Source organism: Oreochromis niloticus, linkage group LG19 (assembly GCF_001858045.2).
Source record: "Oreochromis niloticus isolate F11D_XX linkage group LG19, O_niloticus_UMD_NMBU, whole genome shotgun sequence".
NCBI lineage: Eukaryota > Metazoa > Chordata > Actinopteri > Cichliformes > Cichlidae > Oreochromis > Oreochromis niloticus.
The window spans coordinates 29105682-29123440 of NC_031983.2; the positions used below are offsets into that span (position 1 = coordinate 29105682).

General features: G+C 46.9%; 1 long non-coding RNA gene across 1 annotated transcript in view; it reads left to right on the plus strand.

Moving 5' to 3' along the window:
* The window catches only part of LOC109195988 (uncharacterized), a 32897-nt gene continuing 15138 nt past the window's right edge, over positions 1 to 17759 (plus strand). The window contains exons 1-30 of the long non-coding RNA XR_002057423.1: positions 1 to 302; positions 994 to 1129; positions 1412 to 1487; positions 1601 to 1718; positions 1830 to 1946; positions 2064 to 2461; positions 3154 to 3289; positions 3573 to 3646; positions 3756 to 4153; positions 6372 to 6507; positions 6791 to 6864; positions 6984 to 7101; positions 7215 to 7612; positions 8304 to 8439; positions 8721 to 8794; positions 8908 to 9025; positions 9141 to 9538; positions 10247 to 10382; positions 10856 to 10972; positions 11081 to 11478; positions 12194 to 12329; positions 12611 to 12684; positions 12795 to 12911; positions 13023 to 13140; positions 13251 to 13648; positions 14340 to 14475; positions 14758 to 14831; positions 14951 to 15067; positions 17123 to 17240; positions 17352 to 17749. This is a non-coding gene — a long non-coding RNA (uncharacterized LOC109195988). The remainder of the gene's footprint in view (positions 303 to 993; positions 1130 to 1411; positions 1488 to 1600; positions 1719 to 1829; positions 1947 to 2063; positions 2462 to 3153; positions 3290 to 3572; positions 3647 to 3755; positions 4154 to 6371; positions 6508 to 6790; positions 6865 to 6983; positions 7102 to 7214; positions 7613 to 8303; positions 8440 to 8720; positions 8795 to 8907; positions 9026 to 9140; positions 9539 to 10246; positions 10383 to 10855; positions 10973 to 11080; positions 11479 to 12193; positions 12330 to 12610; positions 12685 to 12794; positions 12912 to 13022; positions 13141 to 13250; positions 13649 to 14339; positions 14476 to 14757; positions 14832 to 14950; positions 15068 to 17122; positions 17241 to 17351; positions 17750 to 17759) is intronic.

Here is a 17759-nt window from a genome sequence, read left to right on the forward strand (position 1 = left end):
GATGTCGTACCGCCACATCTGGCAGATGTACAAGGATCAGTCTGAACAGCGGAGGTGGTAGCAGGAGCTGCGGCGGTATTTGTCCTGCAGGTGTCTTGAGCGGCTTGCCAGATGCTTTGCGGGTGCCGGCCCCGTGCGAGTGTCTTGAGCGGCTTGCCAGATGCTTTGCCGGTTGCAGCAGAAGAGCAGCAGCTCACTGAAGGAGAAGCCCGGTCACGTTGTCATCTTCCCCATCGATGTCGTACCGCCACATCTGGCAGATGTGCAAGAAGTCAGAGGTCCTCTTCTGGACAGCAGAGGAGGTGGGTGGAGCTGCCGGGTGTTTGGCCTGCCTTGGATCTGAGCTACTCTGAGTAAACAAATACAAATGTGCCAGGACTCAAAGATGATGGGTAGTTTGCACAACAAAAGCAGGAGGAGAATCGAGCTGACGACCTGGGAAAATCTCAGCAGGGCTGAATAACTCCTCGGGACTTGTACCAGAAAATAAAAAAGTCAGTAATTCTAGTCGGTGTTGGGCTCAGGGAATTTCCGCATATTTGCGCAGGGTTAGTAAATCTAGTGTTATGGCGAGATGTAGAGTGTGATTAAAGTGGTGGGTGGGTTCTTTTACATGTTGAGAAAAGCCAGTTGAGTCTAATAAGAGATTAAATGCTGTGTGGCGGCTGTCATTTTTAGCGTCTACATGGATGTTAAAATCACTCACAATAATTATTTTATCTGAGCTGAGTACTAAATAAGACAGAAACTCTGTGTAAGGCCCCAGGTGGACGATAGATGATAACCAATAAAACTGTTTTTCCATTTTTACGATTAGGATGGACAAGGCTAAGCATCAGGCTTTCAAATGAATTAGAAAGTCTGTCTGGGTTTTTGGTTGATTTATGGGCTGCAAGTGACAAAGAGCAGGAAATCTGCACAAACTTGAACGTTTCACTGCAGAATCAATGAATCATCTGATCAATAATCCGGATCAATGGTCTTTGTCTTCAGGCCAGAGTGAAGAAGAAAAGCAGCAGCTCGCTGACGGAGAACCCTGGCCACGTCGTCATCTTCCCCTTGGATGTCGTACCGCCACATCTGCGAGATGTACAAGAAGACTGATGCATACGTCGGGACAACGGAAGAGGTGGGTGTAGCTTTGCCGGGTTTGCCGGCAACCCTGTGCAGTTTTGAGCGCCTCGCCCGGAAGTTTTTGCCGGGTAGCCTTCGGCTGTCAAAGATATCTTGAGCGTTTCGCCCGAAGCCTTGCCAAGTAGCCGGCGCTTTGTGCGGGCATCTTGAGCATTTTGCCGGACTTCTTTGCAGTTAGCGGGCACCTGTGCGAATTTCTTGAGTGCTTCGCCAGATTATGGGCTCCCCACTCAGAGGGGTCTCTGAATTTCTTTTTTTTGTTTTTTCTTATCCACAGACTCTGACACGAGGGGCATGGAGAAACCTGTTTTTTTTTGTTGTTTTTTTGAGGTTGTTCATCGTTAAAGTACCAGGTATAGAACATTTTAATGTTTAGTGTGTGTGTGTGTGTGTGTGAGAAGATGTCCCTTTGTTGTTGAGAAGTTGTGTTGAATATTTTGTCTGTGAATGTTCTCTGTCATCGTAGTCTAAGGAGCTTGGAAAGATGAGCTTCTAGAACTTGTATGTGAGGAGCAGGAGCTCCCTGAACGAGAACCCCGGCCACGTCGTCATTTTTTTGAGGTTGTCCGTCGACAATGTACCAGGTATAGAACATTTTAATGTTTAGTGTGTGTGTGTGTGTGTGAAAAGATGTCCCTTTGTTGTTGAGAAGTTGTATTGAATATTTTGTCTGTGAATGTTCTCTGTCATCGTAGTCTAAGGAGCTTGGAAAGATGAGCTTCTAGAACTTGTATGTGAGGAGCAGGAGCTCCCTGAACGAGAACCCCGGCCACGTCGTCATTTTTTGAGGTTGTCCGTCGTCAATGTACCAGGTATAGAACATTTTAATGTTTAGTGTGTGTGTGTGTGTGTGTGTGTGAAAAGATGTCCCTTTGTTGTTGAGAAGTTGTATTGAATATTTTGTCTGTGAATGTTCTCTGTCATCGTAGTCTAAGGAGCTTGGAAAGATGAGCTTCTAGAACTTGTATGTAAGGAGCAGGAGCTCCCTGAAGGAGAACCCCGGCCACTTCGTCATCTTCCCCTTGGATGTCGTACCGCCACATCTGGCAGATGTACAAGGATCAGTCTGAACAGCGGAGGTGGTAGCAGGAGCTGCGGCGGTATTTGTCCTGCAGGTGTCTTGAGCGGCTTGCCAGATGCTTTGCGGGTGCCGGCCCCGTGCGAGTGTCTTGAGCGGCTTGCCAGATGCTTTGCCGGTTGCAGCAGAAGAGCAGCAGCTCACTGAAGGAGAAGCCCGGTCACGTTGTCATCTTCCCCATCGATGTCGTACCGCCACATCTGGCAGATGTGCAAGAAGTCAGAGGTCCTCTTCTGGACAGCAGAGGAGGTGGGTGGAGCTGCCGGGGTGTTTGGCCTGCCTTGGATCTGAGCTACTCTGAGTAAACAAATACAAATGTGCCAGGACTCAAAGATGATGGGTAGTTTGCACAACAAAAGCAGGAGGAGAATCGAGCTGACGACCTGGGAAAATCTCAGCAGGGCTGAATAACTCCTCGGGACTTGTACCAGAAAATAAAAAAGTCAGTAATTCTAGTCGGTGTTGGGCTCAGGGAATTTCCGCATATTTGCGCAGGGTTAGTAAATCTAGTGTTATGGCGAGATGTAGAGTGTGATTAAAGTGGTGGGTGGGTTCTTTTACATGTTGAGAAAAGCCAGTTGAGTCTAATAAGAGATTAAATGCTGTGTGGCGGCTGTCATTTTTAGCGTCTACATGGATGTTAAAATCACTCACAATAATTATTTTATCTGAGCTGAGTACTAAATAAGACAGAAACTCTGTGTAAGGCCCCAGGTGGACGATAGATGATAACCAATAAAACTGTTTTTCCATTTTTACGATTAGGATGGACAAGGCTAAGCATCAGGCTTTCAAATGAATTAGAAAGTCTGTCTGGGTTTTTGGTTGATTTATGGGCTGCAAGTGACAAAGAGCAGGAAATCTGCACAAACTTGAACGTTTCACTGCAGAATCAATGAATCATCTGATCAATAATCCGGATCAATGGTCTTTGTCTTCAGGCCAGAGTGAAGAAGAAAAGCAGCAGCTCGCTGACGGAGAACCCTGGCCACGTCGTCATCTTCCCCTTGGATGTCGTACCGCCACATCTGCGAGATGTACAAGAAGACTGATGCATAGGTCGGGACAACGGAAGAGGTGGGTGTAGCTTTGCCGGGTTTGCCGGCAACCCTGTGCAGTTTTGAGCGCCTCGCCCGGAAGTTTTTGCCGGGTAGCCTTCGGCTGTCAAAGATATCTTGAGCGTTTCGCCCGAAGCCTTGCCAAGTAGCCGGCGCTTTGTGCGGGCATCTTGAGCATTTTGCCGGACTTCTTTGCAGTTAGCGGGCACCTGTGCGAATTTCTTGAGCGCTTCGCCAGATTATGGGCTCCCCACTCAGAGGGGTCTCTGAATTTCTTTTTTTTGTTTTTTTCTTATCCACAGACTCTGACACGAGGGGCATGGAGAAACCTGTTTTTTTGTTGTTTTTTTGAGGTTGTTCATCGTTAAAGTACCAGGTATAGAACATTTTAATGTTTAGTGTGTGTGTGTGTGTGAGAAGATGTCCCTTTGTTGTTGAGAAGTTGTATTGAATATTTTGTCTGTGAATGTTCTCTGTCATCGTAGTCTAAGGAGCTTGGAAAGATGAGCTTCTAGAACTTGTATGTAAGGAGCAGGAGCTCCCTGAAGGAGAACCCCGGCCACTTCGTCATCTTCCCCTTGGATGTCGTACCGCCACATCTGGCAGATGTACAAGGATCAGTCTGGACAGCGGAGGTGGTAGCAGGAGCTGCGGCGGTATTTGTCCTGCAGGTGTCTTGAGCGGCTTGCCAGATGCTTTGCGGGTGCCGGCCCCGTGCGAGTGTCTTGAGCGGCTTGCCAGATGCTTTGCCGGTTGCAGCAGAAGAGCAGCAGCTCACTGAAGGAGAAGCCCGGTCACGTTGTCATCTTCCCCATCGATGTCGTACCGCCACATCTGGCAGATGTGCAAGAAGTCAGAGGTCCTCTTCTGGACAGCAGAGGAGGTGGGTGGAGCTGCCGGGGTGTTTGGCCTGCCTTGGATCTGAGCTACTCTGAGTAAACAAATACAAATGTGCCAGGGGCCTGTTCTTCGTACCTCGCTAAGTAAGTTAGCCGGATTTGAATGTTGACGATTTGGCGTGATCTTGGATCGTTCGGTTCTCCGAAGCTCATCTGGGACTTGCTGTCATAGCAACAGATCCGTAAGAGTAAGCCTGCTCGGGAGCAGGTTTACTTTATGTAAACAGGATTAGATCGCGGCCACTCAGGTATGTCCGCTGCAGTTATATGAAAGCAACAGCGATATTTCGCCACTGTTTTACCATAAATAAATATTATCAATGTAACTAAAGATAATGCAGTATTTGATGCTTTATTGCTTTCATACAGATACATACAGGTCATTTCAGAAAAAAAGGAAAATGTATTATTAATCATTCTATTACATGTATTTGATCATTCCAGATGTAATTCATATTTTAGAGTAGTAATAGTAAATTACTACGTGCAATCAAGATCAGAGACCACGCTACAAAAGCGAAGGTGGAGTTGGGAAGTCTGTTGCAGCCATGTCCTGTCCGTTTGTACGCGAGCAACCCATTGCGGAAGGTGCAAGATTGATAAGGAGGGTTTACAGAATTCAGCGTAGATTGCGGGATAGACGGGATCCTTTAGCTCAGCGCGACAGTTTGCTCATAGAGAGATATTGATTCTCCCGTGAGGGTATTATTTACTCTTCTGTCTCTCTCTCTCTCTCTCTCTCTCTCTCTCTCTCTCTCTCTCGATCGATATATATATATATATATCTCCCAACTTACTGTGCATGCTTCAGTCACCCCTTGCATGGGAACAGGTAAAAGTGATGGAGTGTTATGTCAAACTACACACAAAAAAACCCACAATGTCAATAAATGGCACAGTACGTAAAGGGGTGTGACGAGGGGGTGCAGGACCACCACCTGTCTTTATGTGCTCTGCCCTTTTCTGGGTTGCTGTTATGAACAAACAAACAGATTATTCCAGGGTCATAGACTAAAAGCAATATAAGTGATAAATATTACCATACTGTAGAATATTCCTATATTTCACTTTTACTTGTTCCCATGTTCTAGTGGGTCCTGTTGTGGCTCTAATGTGGAAGAGGATATGGTGTAATATAATATAATGTGGTATAATATAATATCACATGATATAATGTAATGTCATGGATCACTTACGAGTGTAATTTGTCAGCAACTTTCTGCCAGCCCTCTCTCCTTGCTTTTGCAGCCTTTGCAGTGTTCCCCTGCGTTTTAATTAAACTCTGAAACTTCTGATATCCCAAAATCAAGAGTTCTTGCTCTGCTGCCGTAATACACTGAGTGCGCTCCTTCCACATCTTCGCCGACCAATCACAGGGTTGCCGATCAATGTTTCTACTATCGATGCGTAGCCCCTTTTAAGTCACCCAGTGATCTCAGATTACTTCATCCAGCTGTACTAATCGTCAACAACAGGTGTGTTCGGAGAACCGAATTAGCGAGCTCACGGTTAGCGCGATGATTTGATCTTGGATGTGTCATTTGATCTTGGATGTAGTAAGCGAGGTACGAAGAACATCCCCCAGGACTCAAAGATGATGGGTAGTTTGCACAACAAAAGCAGGAGGAGAATCGAGCTGACGACCTGGGAAAATCTCAGCAGGGCTGAATAACTCCTCGGGACTTGTACCAGAAAATAAAAAAGTCAGTAATTCTAGTCGGTGTTGGGCTCAGGGAATTTCCGCATATTTGCGCAGGGTTAGTAAATCTAGTGTTATGGCGAGATGTAGAGTGTGATTAAAGTGGTGGGTGGGTTCTTTTACATGTTGAGAAAAGCCAGTTGAGTCTAATAAGAGATTAAATGCTGTGTGGCGGCTGTCATTTTTAGCGTCTACATGGATGTTAAAATCACTCACAATAATTATTTTATCTGAGCTGAGTACTAAATAAGACAGAAACTCTGTGTAAGGCCCCAGGTGGACGATAGATGATAACCAATAAAACTGTTTTTCCATTTTTACGATTAGGATGGACAAGGCTAAGCATCAGGCTTTCAAATGAATTAGAAAGTCTGTCTGGGTTTTTGGTTGATTTATGGGCTGCAAGTGACAAAGAGCAGGAAATCTGCACAAACTTGAACGTTTCACTGCAGAATCAATGAATCATCTGATCAATAATCCGGATCAATGGTCTTTGTCTTCAGGCCAGAGTGAAGAAGAAAAGCAGCAGCTCGCTGACGGAGAACCCTGGCCACGTCGTCATCTTCCCCTTGGATGTCGTACCGCCACATCTGCGAGATGTACAAGAAGACTGATGCATACGTCGGGACAACGGAAGAGGTGGGTGTAGCTTTGCCGGGTTTGCCGGCAACCCTGTGCAGTTTTGAGCGCCTCGCCCGGAAGTTTTTGCCGGGTAGCCTTCGGCTGTCAAAGATATCTTGAGCGTTTCGCCCGAAGCCTTGCCAAGTAGCCGGCGCTTTGTGCGGGCATCTTGAGCATTTTGCCGGACTTCTTTGCAGTTAGCGGGCACCTGTGCGAATTTCTTGAGCGCTTCGCCAGATTATGGGCTCCCCACTCAGAGGGGTCTCTGAATTTCTTTTTTTTGTTTTTTTCTTATCCACAGACTCTGACACGAGGGGCATGGAGAAACCTGTTTTTTTGTTGTTTTTTTGAGGTTGTTCATCGTTAAAGTACCAGGTATAGAACATTTTAATGTTTAGTGTGTGTGTGTGTGTGTGTGTGTGTGAGAAGATGTCCCTTTGTTGTTGATAAGTTGTGTTGAATATTTTGTCTGTGAATGTTCTCTGTCATCGTAGTCTAAGGAGCTTGGAAAGATGAGCTTCTAGAACTTGTATGTGAGGAGCAGGAGCTCCCTGAAGGAGAACCCCGGCCACGTCGTCATTTTTTTGAGGTTGTCCGTCGTCAATGTACCAGGTATAGAACATTTTAATGTTTAGTGTGTGTGTGTGTGTGTGTGAGAAGATGTCCCTTTGTTGTTGAGAAGTTGTATTGAATATTTTGTCTGTGAATGTTCTCTGTCATCGTAGTCTAAGGAGCTTGGAAAGATGAGCTTCTAGAACTTGTATGTGAGGAGCAGGAACTCCCTGAAGGAGAACCCCGGCCACTTCGTCATCTTCCCCTTGGATGTCGTACCGCCACATCTGGCAGATGTACAAGGATCAGTCTGGACAGCGGAGGTGGTAGCAGGAGCTGCGGCGGTATTTGTCCTGCAGGTGTCTTGAGCGGCTTGCCAGATGCTTTGCGGGTGCCGGCCCCGTGCGAGTGTCTTGAGCGGCTTGCCAGATGCTTTGCCGGTTGCAGCAGAAGAGCAGCAGCTCACTGAAGGAGAAGCCCGGTCACGTTGTCATCTTCCCCATCGATGTCGTACCGCCACATCTGGCAGATGTGCAAGAAGTCAGAGGTCCTCTTCTGGACAGCAGAGGAGGTGGGTGGAGCTGCCGGGTGTTTGGCCTGCCTTGGATCTGAGCTACTCTGAGTAAACAAATACAAATGTGCCAGGACTCAAAGATGATGGGTAGTTTGCACAACAAAAGCAGGAGGAGAATCGAGCTGACGACCTGGGAAAATCTCAGCAGGGCTGAATAACTCCTCGGGACTTGTACCAGAAAATAAAAAAGTCAGTAATTCTAGTCGGTGTTGGGCTCAGGGAATTTCCGCATATTTGCGCAGGGTTAGTAAATCTAGTGTTATGGCGAGATGTAGAGTGTGATTAAAGTGGTGGGTGGGTTCTTTTACATGTTGAGAAAAGCCAGTTGAGTCTAATAAGAGATTAAATGCTGTGTGGCGGCTGTCATTTTTAGCGTCTACATGGATGTTAAAATCACTCACAATAATTATTTTATCTGAGCTGAGTACTAAATAAGACAGAAACTCTGTTTAAGGCCCCAGGTGGACGATAGATGATAACCAATAAAACTGTTTTTCCATTTTTACGATTAGGATGGACAAGGCTAAGCATCAGGCTTTCAAATGAATTAGAAAGTCTGTCTGGGTTTTTGGTTGATTTATGGGCTGCAAGTGACAAAGAGCAGGAAATCTGCACAAACTTGAACGTTTCACTGCAGAATCAATGAATCATCTGATCAATAATCCGGATCAATGGTCTTTGTCTTCAGGCCAGAGTGAAGAAGAAAAGCAGCAGCTCGCTGACGGAGAACCCTGGCCACGTCGTCATCTTCCCCTTGGATGTCGTACCGCCACATCTGCGAGATGTACAAGAAGACTGATGCATACGTCGGGACAACGGAAGAGGTGGGTGTAGCTTTGCCGGGTTTGCCGGCAACCCTGTGCAGTTTTGAGCGCCTCGCCCGGAAGTTTTGCCGGGTAGCCTTCGGCTGTCAAAGATATCTTGAGCGTTTCGCCCGAAGCCTTGCCAAGTAGCCGGCGCTTTGTGCGGGCATCTTGAGCATTTTGCCGGACTTCTTTGCAGTTAGCGGGCACCTGTGCGAATTTCTTGAGCGCTTCGCCAGATTATGGGCTCCCCACTCAGAGGGGTCTCTGAATTTCTTTTTTTTGTTTTTTCTTATCCACAGACTCTGACACGAGGGGCATGGAGAAACCTGTTTTTTTTGTTGTTTTTTGAGGTTGTTCATCGTTAAAGTACCAGGTATAGAACATTTTAATGTTTAGTGTGTGTGTGTGTGTGTGTGAGAAGATGTCCCTTTGTTGTTGATAAGTTGTGTTGAATATTTTGTCTGTGAATGTTCTCTGTCATCGTAGTCTAAGGAGCTTGGAAAGATGAGCTTCTAGAACTTGTATGTGAGGAGCAGGAGCTCCCTGAAGGAGAACCCCGGCCACGTCGTCATTTTTTTGAGGTTGTCCGTCGTCAATGTACCAGGTATAGAACATTTTAATGTTTAGTGTGTGTGTGTGTGTGTGTGTGAGAAGATGTCCCTTTGTTGTTGAGAAGTTGTATTGAATATTTTGTCTGTGAATGTTCTCTGTCATCGTAGTCTAAGGAGCTTGGAAAGATGAGCTTCTAGAACTTGTATGTGAGGAGCAGGAACTCCCTGAAGGAGAACCCCGGCCACTTCGTCATCTTCCCCTTGGATGTCGTACCGCCACATCTGGCAGATGTACAAGGATCAGTCTGGACAGCGGAGGTGGTAGCAGGAGCTGCGGCGGTATTTGTCCTGCAGGTGTCTTGAGCGGCTTGCCAGATGCTTTGCGGGTGCCGGCCCCGTGCGAGTGTCTTGAGCGGCTTGCCAGATGCTTTGCCGGTTGCAGCAGAAGAGCAGCAGCTCACTGAAGGAGAAGCCCGGTCACGTTGTCATCTTCCCCATCGATGTCGTACCGCCACATCTGGCAGATGTGCAAGAAGTCAGAGGTCCTCTTCTGGACAGCAGAGGAGGTGGGTGGAGCTGCCGGGGTGTTTGGCCTGCCTTGGATCTGAGCTACTCTGAGTAAACAAATACAAATGTGCCAGGACTCAAAGATGATGGGTAGTTTGCACAACAAAAGCAGGAGGAGAATCGAGCTGACGACCTGGGAAAATCTCAGCAGGGCTGAATAACTCCTCGGGACTTGTACCAGAAAATAAAAAAGTCAGTAATTCTAGTCGGTGTTGGGCTCAGGGAATTCCGCATATTTGCGCAGGGTTAGTAAATCTAGTGTTATGGCGAGATGTAGAGTGTGATTAAAGTGGTGGGTGGGTTCTTTTACATGTTGAGAAAAGCCAGTTGAGTCTAATAAGAGATTAAATGCTGTGTGGCGGCTGTCATTTTAGCGTCTACATGGATGTTAAAATCACTCACAATAATTATTTTATCTGAGCTGAGTACTAAATAAGACAGAAACTCTGTGTAAGGCCCCAGGTGGACGATAGATGATAACCAATAAAACTGTTTTTCCATTTTTACGATTAGGATGGACAAGGCTAAGCATCAGGCTTTCAAATGAATTAGAAAGTCTGTCTGGGTTTTTGGTTGATTTATGGGCTGCAAGTGACAAAGAGCAGGAAATCTGCACAAACTTGAACGTTTCACTGCAGAATCAATCACTGCTGCAGAATCAATGAATCATCTGATCAATAATCCGGATCAATGGTCTTTGTCTTCAGGCCAGAGTGAAGAAGAAAAGCAGCAGCTCGCTGACGGAGAACCCTGGCCACGTCGTCATCTTCCCCTTGGATGTCGTACCGCCACATCTGCGAGATGTACAAGAAGACTGATGCATACGTCGGGACAACGGAAGAGGTGGGTGTAGCTTTGCCGGGTTTGCCGGCAACCCTGTGCAGTTTGAGCGCCTCGCCCGGAAGTTTTTGCCGGGTAGCCTTCGGCTGTCAAAGATATCTTGAGCGTTTCGCCCGAAGCCTTGCCAAGTAGCCGGCGCTTTGTGCGGGCATCTTGAGCATTTTGCCGGACTTCTTTGCAGTTAGCGGGCACCTGTGCGAATTTCTTGAGCGCTTCGCCAGATTATGGGCTCCCCACTCAGAGGGGTCTCTGAATTTCTTTTTTTTGTTTTTTTCTTATCCACAGACTCTGACACGAGGGCATGGAGAAACCTGTTTTTTTGTTGTTTTTTTGAGGTTGTTCATCGTTAAAGTACCAGGTATAGAACATTTTAATGTTTAGTGTGTGTGTGTGTGTGTGTGTGTGTGAGAAGATGTCCCTTTGTTGTTGATAAGTTGTGTTGAATATTTGTCTGTGAATGTTCTCTGTCATCGTAGTCTAAGGAGCTTGGAAAGATGAGCTTCTAGAACTTGTATGTGAGGAGCAGGAGCTCCCTGAAGGAGAACCCCGGCCACGTCGTCATTTTTTGAGGTTGTCCGTCGTCAATGTACCAGGTATAGAACATTTAATGTTTAGTGTGTGTGTGTGTGTGAGAAGATGTCCCTTTGTTGTTGAGAAGTTGTATTGAATATTTTGTCTGTGAATGTTCTCTGTCATCGTAGACTAAGGAGCTTGGAAAGATGAGCTTCTAGAACTTGTATGTGAGGAGCAGGAACTCCCTGAAGGAGAACCCCGGCCACTTCGTCATCTTCCCCTTGGATGTCGTACCGCCACATCTGGCAGATGTACAAGGATCAGTCTGGACAGCGGAGGTGGTAGCAGGAGCTGCGGCGGTATTTGTCCTGCAGGTGTCTTGAGCGGCTTGCCAGATGCTTTGCGGGTGCCGGCCCCGTGCGAGTGTCTTGAGCGGCTTGCCAGATGCTTTGCCGGTTGCAGCAGAAGAGCAGCAGCTCACTGAAGGAGAAGCCCGGTCACGTTGTCATCTTCCCCATCGATGTCGTACCGCCACATCTGGCAGATGTGCAAGAAGTCAGAGGTCCTCTTCTGGACAGCAGAGGAGGTGGGTGGAGCTGCCGGGGTGTTTGGCCTGCCTTGGATCTGAGCTACTCTGAGTAAACAAATACAAATGTGCCAGGACTCAAAGATGATGGGTAGTTTGCACAACAAAAGCAGGAGGAGAATCGAGCTGACGACCTGGGAAAATCTCAGCAGGGCTGAATAACTCCTCGGGACTTGTACCAGAAAATAAAAAAGTCAGTAATTCTAGTCGGTGTTGGGCTCAGGGAATTTCCGCATATTTGCGCAGGGTTAGTAAATCTAGTGTTATGGCGAGATGTAGAGTGTGATTAAAGTGGTGGGTGGGTTCTTTTACATGTTGAGAAAAGCCAGTTGAGTTGAGTCTAATAAGAGATTAAATGCTGTGTGGCGGCTGTCATTTTTAGCGTCTACATGGATGTTAAAATCACTCACAATAATTATTTTATCTGAGCTGAGTACTAAATAAGACAGAAACTCTGTGTAAGGCCCCAGGTGGACGATAGATGATAACCAATAAAACTGTTTTTCCATTTTTACGATTAGGATGGACAAGGCTAAGCATCAGGCTTTCAAATGAATTAGAAAGTCTGTCTGGGTTTTTGGTTGATTTATGGGCTGCAAGTGACAAAGAGCAGGAAATCTGCACAAACTTGAACGTTTCACTGCAGAATCAATCACTGCTGCAGAATCAATGAATCATCTGATCAATAATCCGGATCAATGGTCTTTGTCTTCAGGCCAGAGTGAAGAAGAAAAGCAGCAGCTCGCTGACGGAGAACCCTGGCCACGTCGTCATCTTCCCCTTGGATGTCGTACCGCCACATCTGCGAGATGTACAAGAAGACTGATGCATACGTCGGGACAACGGAAGAGGTGGGTGTAGCTTTGCCGGGTTTGCCGGCAACCCTGTGCAGTTTGAGCGCCTCGCCCGGAAGTTTTTGCCGGGTAGCCTTCGGCTGTCAAAGATATCTTGAGCGTTTCGCCCGAAGCCTTGCCAAGTAGCCGGCGCTTTGTGCGGGCATCTTGAGCATTTTGCCGGACTTCTTTGCAGTTAGCGGGCACCTGTGCGAATTTCTTGAGCGCTTCGCCAGATTATGGGCTCCCCACTCAGAGGGGTCTCTGAATTTCTTTTTTTGTTTTTTTCTTATCCACAGACTCTGACACGAGGGGCATGGAGAAACCTGTTTTTTTTGTTGTTTTTTGAGGTTGTTCATCGTTAAAGTACCAGGTATAGAACATTTAATGTTAGTGTGTGTGTGTGTGTGTGTGAGAAGATGTCCCTTTGTTGTTGATAAGTAGTGTTGAATATTTGTCTGTGAATGTTCTCTGTCATCGTAGTCTAAGGAGCTTGGAAAGATGAGCTTCTAGAACTTGTATGTGAGGAGCAGGAGCTCCCTGAAGGAGAACCCCGGCCACGTCGTCATTTTTTGAGGTTGTCCGTCGACAATGTACCAGGTATAGAACATTTAATGTTTAGTGTGTGTGTGTGTGTGTGTGAAAAGATGTCCCTTGTTGTTGAGAAGTTGTATTGAATATTTTGTCTGTGAATGTTCTCTGTCATCGTAGTCTAAGGAGCTTGGAAAGATGAGCTTCTAGAACTTGTATGTGAGGAGCAGGAGCTCCCTGAACGAGAACCCCGGCCACGTCGTCATTTTTTTTAGGTTGTCCGTCGTCAATGTACCAGGTATAGAACATTTTAATGTTTAGTGTGTGTGTGTGTGCGTGAGAAGATGTCCCTTTGTTGTTGAGAAGTTGTATTGAATATTTGTCTGTGAATGTTCTCTGTCATCGTAGTCTAAGGAGCTTGGAAAGATGAGCTTCTAGAACTTGTATGTAAGGAGCAGGAGCTCCCTGAAGGAGAACCCCGGCCACTTCGTCATATTCCCCTTGGATGTCGTACCGCCACATCTGGCAGATGTACAAGGATCAGTCTGGACAGCGGAGGTGGTAGCAGGAGCTGCGGCGGTATTTGTCCTGCAGGTGTCTTGAGCGGCTTGCCAGATGCTTTGCGGGTGCCGGCCCCGTGCGAGTGTCTTGAGCGGCTTGCCAGATGCTTTGCCGGTTGCAGCAGAAGAGCAGCAGCTCACTGAAGGAGAAGCCCGGTCACGTTGTCATCTTCCCCATCGATGTCGTACCGCCACATCTGGCAGATGTGCAAGAAGTCAGAGGTCCTCTTCTGGACAGCAGAGGAGGTGGGTGGAGCTGCCGGGGTGTTTGGCCTGCCTTGGATCTGAGCTACTCTGAGTAAACAAATACAAATGTGCCAGGACTCAAAGATGATGGGTAGTTTGCACAACAAAAGCAGGAGGAGAATCGAGCTGACGACCTGGGAAAATCTCAGCAGGGCTGAATAACTCCTCGGGACTTGTACCAGAAAATAAAAAAGTCAGTAATTCTAGTCGGTGTTGGGCTCAGGGAATTTCCGCATATTTGCGCAGGGTTAGTAAATCTAGTGTTATGGCGAGATGTAGAGTGTGATTAAAGTGGTGGGTGGGTTCTTTTACATGTTGAGAAAAGCCAGTTGAGTCTAATAAGAGATTAAATGCTGTGTGGCGGCTGTCATTTTTAGCGTCTACATGGATGTTAAAATCACTCACAATAATTATTTTATCTGAGCTGAGTACTAAATAAGACAGAAACTCTGTGTAAGGCCCCAGGTGGACGATAGATGATAACCAATAAAACTGTTTTTCCATTTTTACGATTAGGATGGACAAGGCTAAGCATCAGGCTTTCAAATGAATTAGAAAGTCTGTCTGGGTTTTGGTTGATTTATGGGCTGCAAGTGACAAAGAGCAGGAAATCTGCACAAACTTGAACGTTTCACTGCAGAATCAATGAATCATCTGATCAATAATCCGGATCAATGGTCTTTGTCTTCAGGCCAGAGTGAAGAAGAAAAGCAGCAGCTCGCTGACGGAGAACCCTGGCCACGTCGTCATCTTCCCCTTGGATGTCGTACCGCCACATCTGCGAGATGTACAAGAAGACTGATGCATACGTCGGGACAACGGAAGAGGTGGGTGTAGCTTTGCCGGGTTTGCCGGCAACCCTGTGCAGTTTTGAGCGCCTCGCCCGGAAGTTTTTGCCGGGTAGCCTTCGGCTGTCAAAGATATCTTGAGCGTTTCGCCCGAAGCCTTGCCAAGTAGCCGGCGCTTTGTGCGGGCATCTTGAGCATTTTGCCGGACTTCTTTGCAGTTAGCGGGCACCTGTGCGAATTTCTTGAGCGCTTCGCCAGATTATGGGCTCCCCACTCAGAGGGGTCTCTGAATTTCTTTTTTTGTTTTTTTCTTATCCACAGACTCTGACACGAGGGGCATGGAGAAACCTGTTTTTTTGTTGTTTTTTTGAGGTTGTTCATCGTTAAAGTACCAGGTATAGAACATTTTAATGTTTAGTGTGTGTGTGTGTGTGTGTGTGTGTGAGAAGATGTCCCTTTGTTGTTGATAAGTTGTGTTGAATATTTTGTCTGTGAATGTTCTCTGTCATCGTAGTCTAAGGAGCTTGGAAAGATGAGCTTCTAGAACTTGTATGTGAGGAGCAGGAGCTCCCTGAAGGAGAACCCCGGCCACGTCGTCATTTTTTGAGGTTGTCCGTCGTCAATGTACCAGGTATAGAACATTTTAATGTTTAGTGTGTGTGTGTGTGTGTGTGAGAAGATGTCCCTTTGTTGTTGAGAAGTTGTATTGAATATTTTGTCTGTGAATGTTCTCTGTCATCGTAGTCTAAGGAGCTTGGAAAGATGAGCTTCTAGAACTTGTATGTGAGGAGCAGGAACTCCCTGAAGGAGAACCCCGGCCACTTCGTCATCTTCCCTTGGATGTCGTACCGCCACATCTGGCAGATGTACAAGGATCAGTCTGGACAGCGGAGGTGGTAGCAGGAGCTGCGGCGGTATTTGTCCTGCAGGTGTCTTGAGCGGCTTGCCAGATGCTTTGCGGGTGCCGGCCCCGTGCGAGTGTCTTGAGCGGCTTGCCAGATGCTTTGCCGGTTGCAGCAGAAGAGCAGCAGCTCACTGAAGGAGAAGCCCGGTCACGTTGTCATCTTCCCCATCGATGTCGTACCGCCACATCTGGCAGATGTGCAAGAAGTCAGAGGTCCTCTTCTGGACAGCAGAGGAGGTGGGTGGAGCTGCCGGGGTGTTTGGCCTGCCTTGGATCTGAGCTACTCTGAGTAAACAAATACAAATGTGCCAGGACTCAAAGATGATGGGTAGTTTGCACAACAAAAGCAGGAGGAGAATCGAGCTGACGACCTGGGAAAATCTCAGCAGGGCTGAATAACTCCTCGGGACTTGTACCAGAAAATAAAAAAGTCAGTAATTCTAGTCGGTGTTGGGCTCAGGGAATTTCCGCATATTTGCGCAGGGTTAGTAAATCTAGTGTTATGGCGAGATGTAGAGTGTGATTAAAGTGGTGGGTGGGTTCTTTTACATGTTGAGAAAAGCCAGTTGAGTCTAATAAGAGATTAAATGCTGTGTGGCGGCTGTCATTTTTAGCGTCTACATGGATGTTAAAATCACTCACAATAATTATTTTATCTGAGCTGAGTACTAAATAAGACAGAAACTCTGTGTAAGGCCCCAGGTGGACGATAGATGATAACCAATAAAACTGTTTTTCCATTTTTACGATTAGGATGGACAAGGCTAAGCATCAGGCTTTCAAATGAATTAGAAAGTCTGTCTGGGTTTTGGTTGATTTATGGGCTGCAAGTGACAAAGAGCAGGAAATCTGCACAAACTTGAACGTTTCACTGCAGAATCAATCACTGCTGCAGAATCAATGAATCATCTGATCAATAATCCGGATCAATGGTCTTTGTCTTCAGGCCAGAGTGAAGAAGAAAAGCAGCAGCTCGCTGACGGAGAACCCTGGCCACGTCGTCATCTTCCCCTTGGATGTCGTACCGCCACATCTGCGAGATGTACAAGAAGACTGATGCATACGTCGGGACAACGGAAGAGGTGGGTGTAGCTTTGCCGGGTTTGCCGGCAACCCTGTGCAGTTTTGAGCGCCTCGCCCGGAAGTTTTTGCCGGGTAGCCTTCGGCTGTCAAAGATATCTTGAGCGTTTCGCCCGAAGCCTTGCCAAGTAGCCGGCGCTTTGTGCGGGCATCTTGAGCATTTTGCCGGACTTCTTTGCAGTTAGCGGGCACCTGTGCGAATTTCTTGAGCGCTTCGCCAGATTATGGGCTCCCCACTCAGAGGGGTCTCTGAATTTCTTTTTTTTGTTTTTTCTTATCCACAGACTCTGACACGAGGGGCATGGAGAAACCTGTTTTTTTTGTTGTTTTTTGAGGTTGTTCATCGTTAAAGTACCAGGTATAGAACATTTTAATGTTTAGTGTGTGTGTGTGTGTGTGTGAGAAGATGTCCCTTTGTTGTTGATAAGTAGTGTTGAATATTTTGTCTGTGAATGTTCTCTGTCATCGTAGTCTAAGGAGCTTGGAAAGATGAGCTTCTAGAACTTGTATGTGAGGAGCAGGAGCTCCCTGAAGGAGAACCCCGGCCACGTCGTCATTTTTTTGAGGTTGTCCGTCGACAATGTACCAGGTATAGAACATTTTAATGTTTAGTGTGTGTGTGTGTGTGTGTGAAAAGATGTCCCTTTGTTGTTGAGAAGTTGTATTGAATATTTTGTCTGTGAATGTTCTCTGTCATCGTAGTCTAAGGAGCTTGGAAAGATGAGCTTCTAGAACTTGTATGTGAGGAGCAGGAGCTCCCTGAACGAGAACCCCGGCCACGTCGTCATTTTTTTTAGGTTGTCCGTCGTCAATGTACCAGGTATAGAACATTTTAATGTTTAGTGTGTGTGTGTGTGCGTGAGAAGATGTCCCTTTGTTGTTGAGAAGTTGTATTGAATATTTTGTCTGTGAATGTTCTCTGTCATCGTAGTCTAAGGAGCTTGGAAAGATGAGCTTCTAGAACTTGTATGTAAGGAGCAGGAGCTCCCTGAAGGAGAACCCCGGCCACTTCGTCATATTCCCCTTGGATGTCGTACCGCCACATCTGGCAGATGTACAAGGATCAGTCTGGACAGCGGAGGTGGTAGCAGGAGCTGCGGCGGTATTTGTCCTGCAGGTGTCTTGAGCGGCTTGCCAGATGCTTTGCGGGTGCCGGCCCCGTGCGAGTGTCTTGAGCGGCTTGCCAGATGCTTTGCCGGTTGCAGCAGAAGAGCAGCAGCTCACTGAAGGAGAAGCCCGGTCACGTTGTCATCTTCCCCATCGATGTCGTACCGCCACATCTGGCAGATGTGCAAGAAGTCAGAGGTCCTCTTCTGGACAGCAGAGGAGGTGGGTGGAG